At 38.5% G+C, this 7632-nt stretch overlaps 1 long non-coding RNA gene across 2 annotated transcripts in view; it reads right to left on the bottom strand.

Moving 5' to 3' along the window:
• The window catches only part of LOC123643518, a 31107-nt gene that overhangs the window by 5609 nt on the left and 17866 nt on the right, over positions 1–7632 (bottom strand). For both annotated transcript variants that reach the window (XR_006736816.1, XR_006736815.1), the window contains exon 2: positions 1384–1518. This is a non-coding gene — a long non-coding RNA (uncharacterized LOC123643518). The remainder of the gene's footprint in view (positions 1–1383; positions 1519–7632) is intronic.

Raw genomic sequence — 7632 nt, 5'->3', positions numbered from 1 at the left:
GTAGCTGGGACTACAGGCATGCGCCGCCGTGTCCGGCTAATTTTTTCTATATATATATTTAGCTGTCCATATAATTTCTTTCTATTTTTAGTAGAGACAGGTCTTGCTCTTGCTGAGGCTGGTCTCAAACTCCTGAGCTCAAACAATCTGCCCACCTCAGCCTCCCAGAGTGCTAGGATAAATTTGGCTTTATTCCTTTAAAAATACCCAGAGAAACAAAATAAAACCAAGTTCTTATTTTAAGACATCCTTATAATTAGTACATAACAAGTAAATAGAAGAGTCATGAATTAGTTTGATTTTTTTTTTTGTATCCTGAATTTTTGTGTACCAATATAAATAGCATTACAAACTGGGGTGGGGAGGAAATTTCTTTTTAAAAACTGAGTGGTTTGGCCAGGCGCAGTGGCTCATGCCTGTAATCCCAGCACTCTGGGAGGCCAAGGCGAGTGGATTGTTTGAGCTCAGGAGTTCGAGACCAGCCTGAGCAAGAGCGAGACCCGTCTCTACTAAAATAGAAGGAAATCATATGGACAGCTAAAAATATATATAGAAAAATTAGCCGGGCATGGTGGTGCATGCCTGTAGTCCCAGCTACTTGGGAGGCTGAGGCAGAAGGATTGCTTTGAGCCCAGGAGTTTGAGGTTGCTGTGAGCTAGGCTGATGCCACGGCACTCTAGCCTGGGCAGCAGAGTGAGACTCTGTCTCAAAAAACAAAAAAACCAAAACCGAGTGGTTTATTTAATAATTTCTAAAATATAGAATGAAATTGTTAAAAATGCTGTCAGTGGGCTATGACCTAATACAATTTTGCTTTGTTTTCTTTTGAGGGTCTTTGAGGGGCTCTGTGGCCCCGGTTAGAGTACAGTGCCATCATCATAGCTCACTGCAGCCTCCAACTCCTGGGCTAAGGTGATATCCTCCTGCCTCAGCCTCCCAAAGTGCTAGTATTACAAGCGTGAGCACACAGCCAAGATGTTATTTACTTACTGCACATACCATGCTTGTCCTGTATTACAATGAGTAATGAACAGTATACTATTTTTAGACAGCTTCACTACATAAAAGCAAATGATTAACTAAAATCCATTTTAATAAAAGACCTAAAGTTACCAAGAGTTAAAAATTCTGATAACTGCAAAACTATTATAAATAGTACATACTGATATTTTACTTATCTAATATTTATTTTATAAACACAAGTTGCTTGTGTATGTTTCTATATTTGTTTTTCTAACAACTATATACTCCTGCAAAGAAAGTGACTTCAGTCCTTTGTAATATATGTTGATTAGCATAATAAAGTATTTTTGGACTTTTCCCCCAAGATCTCACATGAAATTTTACAAGGATTTTTTTGTTTGTTTGTTTAAATTTACTTACTTGGTAATACGGTCAATGTTGGCAATTTGCTTCTGGTTCTGTATAATCTCAATGGCTGCCCAAAGATGCTGGATAGCTTTTGTATCCGCCTGTCATCTTTTTGTTAAACGTGCCATGAGCTGTTTACTTCTTTAGCTGTAGTAATACATAAAAACATAAGGGAAAAAAAGATTACAAATTGAATTATTATTAACACAAGCAAGTAACATCATCAGTGCCTCTTGACTACTGATCATACCAAGGTAGCAGGTAGCTCTGCCAACTTTCTGCCTCATTCCCTACCATCCACCTCACCACTTTCTTCATACAAGTTACCATTTGCTTCGTTACTTCATAAAAAGTGAGAGTCTAAAAATGAAAGGGTTAAGGTTTTCCCAAGGAGAACAAATGGCTACCTTATGCCAACATGTTTTTTTAAATAAATTTAAGTTTTATTCTAATGCACAGAAATATTACAAGACAACATTTATCAATAATGCATTGTTTGTAATTTGATCAATAGAAAGTGGAATTTAAATGCCCTAATTGTTTGTACTTTGGTTTATTATAATCATGGCTTAAAAAACCCAATTGTATATGCATATATTGATAAATGAAAGCATTTCAATAAAATAAAACCATGAACAGAAAATGCAAAGAGTATTAATAGTTACTTCTGGGGTAAGATGGGAAAAGCTGGCAAACAGGATACCAGAGGGCCACAAATTATTAGGAACAATCATATTCTTGAATAGATGTTAGTTTCAGGGGTATTTATTACATTATTAAGAAACAACATTGCTATTTTATTCAAATTTCAGTATTCTGGATTAACAGAAGAACATAGTCACCCGACCTCCAGATGATTTTCCACCTGTGTCTGGCAAGACTGGGAAAAACCCTGGGGCTACACTCGGGTGTCTGATGACTGAGGGTTTCACAGAAGAGGCCTCTCCTGACTCAGCTTGGAGGGACTCGTCTGTTAGGAACAGCATGAGCCTAGGAAACCTTCATCACGAACCTTGTGTTAGATCATGAGCCCCAGCATTTGGGAACAACTGAAACATATCTCTAAATCTTACAGATTATAATACTGTTTAAATTCTAGGCCTTAAAAATACAGTAAACATTAAAGCTTCTGGGATTCCTAAAATCTCCTTGCCCGGACCTTTCCCGTCCCATAAGGGAAGAAAATGAGCGAGGGAAGCTCATTCTCAGCACTTCACTGTATTCCATGATTGCAACTGAGCCCTGTGAATCTCCTCTTTCCCCACCTCCACACTTCCTTTCACAGCCCCCTCAGTCCTCCCTTTCCTTGACAAACCCAAGTAAACCCCACAGTTCAACCAACTGTAGATCAAAAATATTTGAGAAAAAAATTGTATCTGTACTGGACATGTACAGACTTTCTTCTCTTGTCATTATTCCCTAAACCATGTAACAACTATTTGCATAACATTTACATTGCATTAGGTATTATAGGTATTATAAATAATCTAGATATGATTTAAAGTAGATAAGAGGATGTGCATAGGTTATATGCAAATACTACACCATTTTATATCAGGGACTTGAGCATCCATGGATTTTGGTACCTATAGGAGGTCCTGGACCGAATCCCCCACTAAGGAACAAGGGACAAATGTATATGTATGTATGTATGTATACATGCACACACATACATACATATACACATAAACACAAAGATGAGTATACCAGCAGCAATGAGCATACCAGACATCCAGACTTTGGTTTCTAAATACTATTCTCCTCAAAAGGAACCAGAGAAACGGCTAATTTCAGGGCTCAGGCAGGGAAAGTATTGAATAAGCCTAGAACATCATGTGCCATAAAGTATGGAAATTCCCAAAAGATCATGGAGATATGTCAAAATGACACTGGAGCTAACCAAGGGGCTCCCACTGGCTAAATCTGGGACAATTTGAACATCAAAGAAATGATATAATGAGAGCAATTGTCTATAACCCATTGAATAAAATAGGAACCTAGGAGCCCATACTGATATCAATTAATAAATAAATGGGGGGTGGATACAGAGGCAGGAAAGCTTTCCCTTACAATACAAGGTCAACTAATAAATGTAGAACGATGATGGAAGGGATGATTACCATTTGGTAACCCTTATAATAATTGTTTTGGTCAAGGAGCAAAACTGGATACTAATATAAATGGGTGAAAGTGTGATCAGGAACAGGATTTTTACATAGTCTCAAAATATCTCCAGACAATATTTATTCATTAACTTTCCATTGCAAAGTCTGGCAGATATCATCTTACCAAATGATAAAAGTAAATGTCATCAGCAATGGGACAAATCAACATCATGTGCCTTCTGATAGGATGCATTGAGAAGAACACAGCATCACTTCTGTGGTATTCCTGCCAAAAATGTATGTCCTGAGTACATTGGTGGTATAGTGGTGAGCACAGCTGCCTTTCAAAATGCATGTCCTAAATCCAGTCATGAGGAAACATCAGGCAAACACATACTGATAGACATTCTGCAAAGTAATTGGCCTGTCCTCTCCAAAATATCAAGGTCATGAAAGGAAGGAGAGACTCAGAACTGTTCAAGATAGAAGGAAACTAATGAGACATGACAGTTAAATGCAACATGTGATCCTATATTGGATCCTGGATCTATAAAAGACTTTATTGGAGAAAATCAGTAAAATTTGAATGAGGTTTGTGGATTAGAATGTGCTATTGTATTAATTTCCTGATTTTGATGGGCATAATGTGATTCATGTAGAAAAGTGTCTCTATTTTTTAGGAAACAGACATTGAAGTATTGAGGGGTCCTGTGACATCATATCTGTGACTTACTGTCAAATGGTTCCAAAAAAAATGACTTGTATCTACAGAGAAAGAGAGAGTGATAAGGCAGATATGGTAAATTTCTAACAACTGGGAAATCAGGCTGAGGGAACACAGGATATCTTTGTACTGTTCTTGAAACTGTTTTGAAGAGTTTAATTATTTCCACTTTAACAGTTTTGAAATATTTTTAATAACCCTATTGTAACATCCCCTTCAGCAATTTAATTCAAGATCAGTATAAAATAAGAGCATGAAGCTAATAAGAAATAAGTCATGCACAAAGGAAGAGAATTTATAAAGATAAATAGATAAGAGTTACTAAATATATTAAGACCTATGAATCTTGGATGCTATTTTTTAATTACATACTAAATTTTACTGTTAAAGAGCCATGGGGGGCCAGAAAAGTCCTAAGAGGTCTTTTCTTCATATATTTTTATATTAGGATCAAGAATAAAGTACAATGATCCCAAGAGGATTATGTATCAGAGAGTTCTTCTGGAGTTAACTCATATAAGGTTTTTATTTTATTTCGTCATAAAACAAGTCAAGCAAAAAAAAGCCTAGCTCTCTTTTTCTGCTGTGACAATGTGTCTGGTTGTCATCTGTGGCATATGTATCACACTCTGTAAACCTGTATCTTGCTCTTGCCCTATAATCCTATCTTTCTCTCCTCAATAAACCTCATTTCCATGCTTGCCTTACAAAAAAAAAAAAAAAAAAAAGCCTAGAGAAAACATCACCAGGACTTAATTTTGGACGGGGAACGAGGGAGAGGCAAGTCTCAAGGACAAAGCTTCCATTTCTGGCTTACACGGGGTACTGAAGTAAGGACTGTGGGATGAAGACTAAGTTTGCAGAAGGCAGTGGTGTGTGCGTGTGTGTGCTGAGTTCAGTTTGGGGCAGACCAAGTTCAGATGCCTTTTAGAAATCCAAGGGAAGATGCCAAGCAGCTATGTGGAGATACAGCTGGGGAGTTCAGGAGAGCACATGCTGAAGATCTGTGAGACACCCAAGAATAGTAACCAAAACCATAACTGCAGATTTGACTTCCCTAGGATAGAATATGGCAGAAAGAGACCTAGGCCCCAAGAACTAAGAGCAAATCCAGGAGAGCTATCCTATAGAAATCCAGTGAAGATAGGGTTTCAAAAAGTGCAGAGTATCACTGAAAAGTCAAAAAGCAAAAAGAACTGAAAAGTCCACTAGATTTAGCAAACTGTTGGTCACTGGTGACTTTAGCAAGAGTAATATTATTTTGTTGAAATAATATTGTTCCAAATCAGATCAGGGTGGGTGAAGGAGTGAGTGACAGGTGGCGAAACTGAAACAGAAATAAGAGCTCTTCCCAGAAGACAGACTGAACAAAGGGAGGAGGCAGATGGGAAAGGACCTGGAAAGAGATGAGAAGGCACAGGAAGGTCTATGGTTATGCAAATTTTATCCTCATTTTAATTCAAATACGTACATATGATTTTTCAAAAATCAAACAATCCCAAACCCTGTACCTCTATTGCTGCTACCCTACGGCAATCCCTGCCCTCTATTTTAGTTTTGTTTTTTGGTACTTACCTCTGTATTTATAAGCCCTACCCTTACCTACTGACGTCCTACCTCAAGTCAATTAATCTCTTCCACATACACCCACCCCCAACAAAAATGCACATACACTATCCTTCCTCTTATCTTCTCAATAAAGTCATACCCGACTTTCTAATTAAACCAGCATTCACTGTTTTTATTTATCATTTATTTATTTATTTATTTATTTATTTATTGACAGAGTCTCGCTTTGTTGCCCGGGCTAGAGTGAGTGCCCTGGCGTCAGCCTAGCTCACAGCAATCTCCAACTCCTGGGCTTAAGCGATCCTACTGCCTCAGCCTCCCGAGCAGCTGGGACTACAGGCATGCGCCACCATGCCCAGCTAATTTTTATATATATACTTTTAGTTGGCCAGATCATTTATTTCTATTTTTAGTAGAGATGGGGGTCTCGCTCTTGCTCAGGCCGGTCTCGAACTCCTGACCTTGAGTGATCCACCTGCCTCGGCCTCCCAGAGGGCTGGGATTACAGGCGTGAGCCACCGCGCCCGGCCCAGCATTCACTGTTTTAATTACCAGGACTACGTGCTGACACTCACAACTGCTCTGAACCCTTATCGCATCTCCAGTGCTCCAAGACCCAGTCAAGACATTTCCCCAGACACAGAGCAGGGCAACTGTGGGCTCATCTCCTCTATTTACTTCCTCTCGGGACTGCAGTCTTATACTGCCTATTGCCCAGTGCCGGAAAACAATAGCCTTGTGTATTTTACCCAGTTTCATCATGGAGGGTGGGAATGTAAGTCCATTAGCAGTTGCTCTGCCATGGCCAGAAGTAGAAGTCTAGACTGTCTCCTAGTACCCCTGTTTCTAGAAGGGCATCACCCACTTTCAAGACAGTCTAAATGAGAACTGTTCTCATTTGCCCTTTTCAGAAAACACACCTCAAGGCTTTTGCAGTATAGAAAAAGGTAGCGAGCTGGCTGCAGGTGCTAGGGAAGGACTCTGCGCATGTAACTACCACAGACTGGGAGAAATCACCCCATTCTCAGCCCCTTCACTTCCCCACCCCCAGAGGGACCTGGTGCCTCTAATTCTTGAGATTTCCATGGTTTTGAGGCTCAAACTGGCATGTTCCTTGACCTTCCCTCTCAGGCACTTACCTTTCCTGCTAAATCAAAAGACACTTCCACCACTTTCTTTCCAGTTTCCAAAATGTCATCTTTTCTACACTCTAGTCTATCTCATTCTTTTTGTCTCTATATATGGATTCACACACACACACACACACACACACACACACACACACACACCCCAACACTCATTTCAATAGGGTTTCAGGAAAGAATGCACATTCAGTTAATCATGTTTCAACAAAGGATTCATTTCAAATACTAAAGGCTTCAAAATGCTTGAGATCCTATAAAAAGATTCAGTTGAGAGGATGAGGTTGACTATATAAGAGAGGAAAGACATACATAAACTTTTTTTAAAGCCAGAAGATCAAATTCAAGCCAGAGAAAACATAGTTTTTAATAAGAACAAAAAAAGTATATCACATGCAAATTAATAACTTTGGCCATATTTGAAAAAATTTATTAATATTTATAAATCTAAAGAATCCTAAGGAAAATAATTATCTTCTCCTAAATAGAAATTCAGGAATATGCCATAAAATTATTGAAATCAATATAAAAGAATAGTGAAAAGAAGGTATTCAATTTTCTCCTGCTTAATCATAAAGAGTGGAGAACTATAAAGGGCTTCTCTGTTAGCCTCAAGTATTTGATGCATAAAAATGTCCTTTGTACCTATACAACCTGCACTGTACCTGCCAGAGCACAGCACAGTTCCCATAAGAGTTAGTTTGTTTTGACACTTTCTTTA

Source organism: Lemur catta, chromosome 1, assembly GCF_020740605.2.
Source record: "Lemur catta isolate mLemCat1 chromosome 1, mLemCat1.pri, whole genome shotgun sequence".
Classification (NCBI taxonomy): Eukaryota; Metazoa; Chordata; class Mammalia; order Primates; family Lemuridae; genus Lemur; species Lemur catta.
Note: the sequence above shows the minus strand (reverse complement) of the source record. Positions and strands in the feature narration are given on the sequence as shown.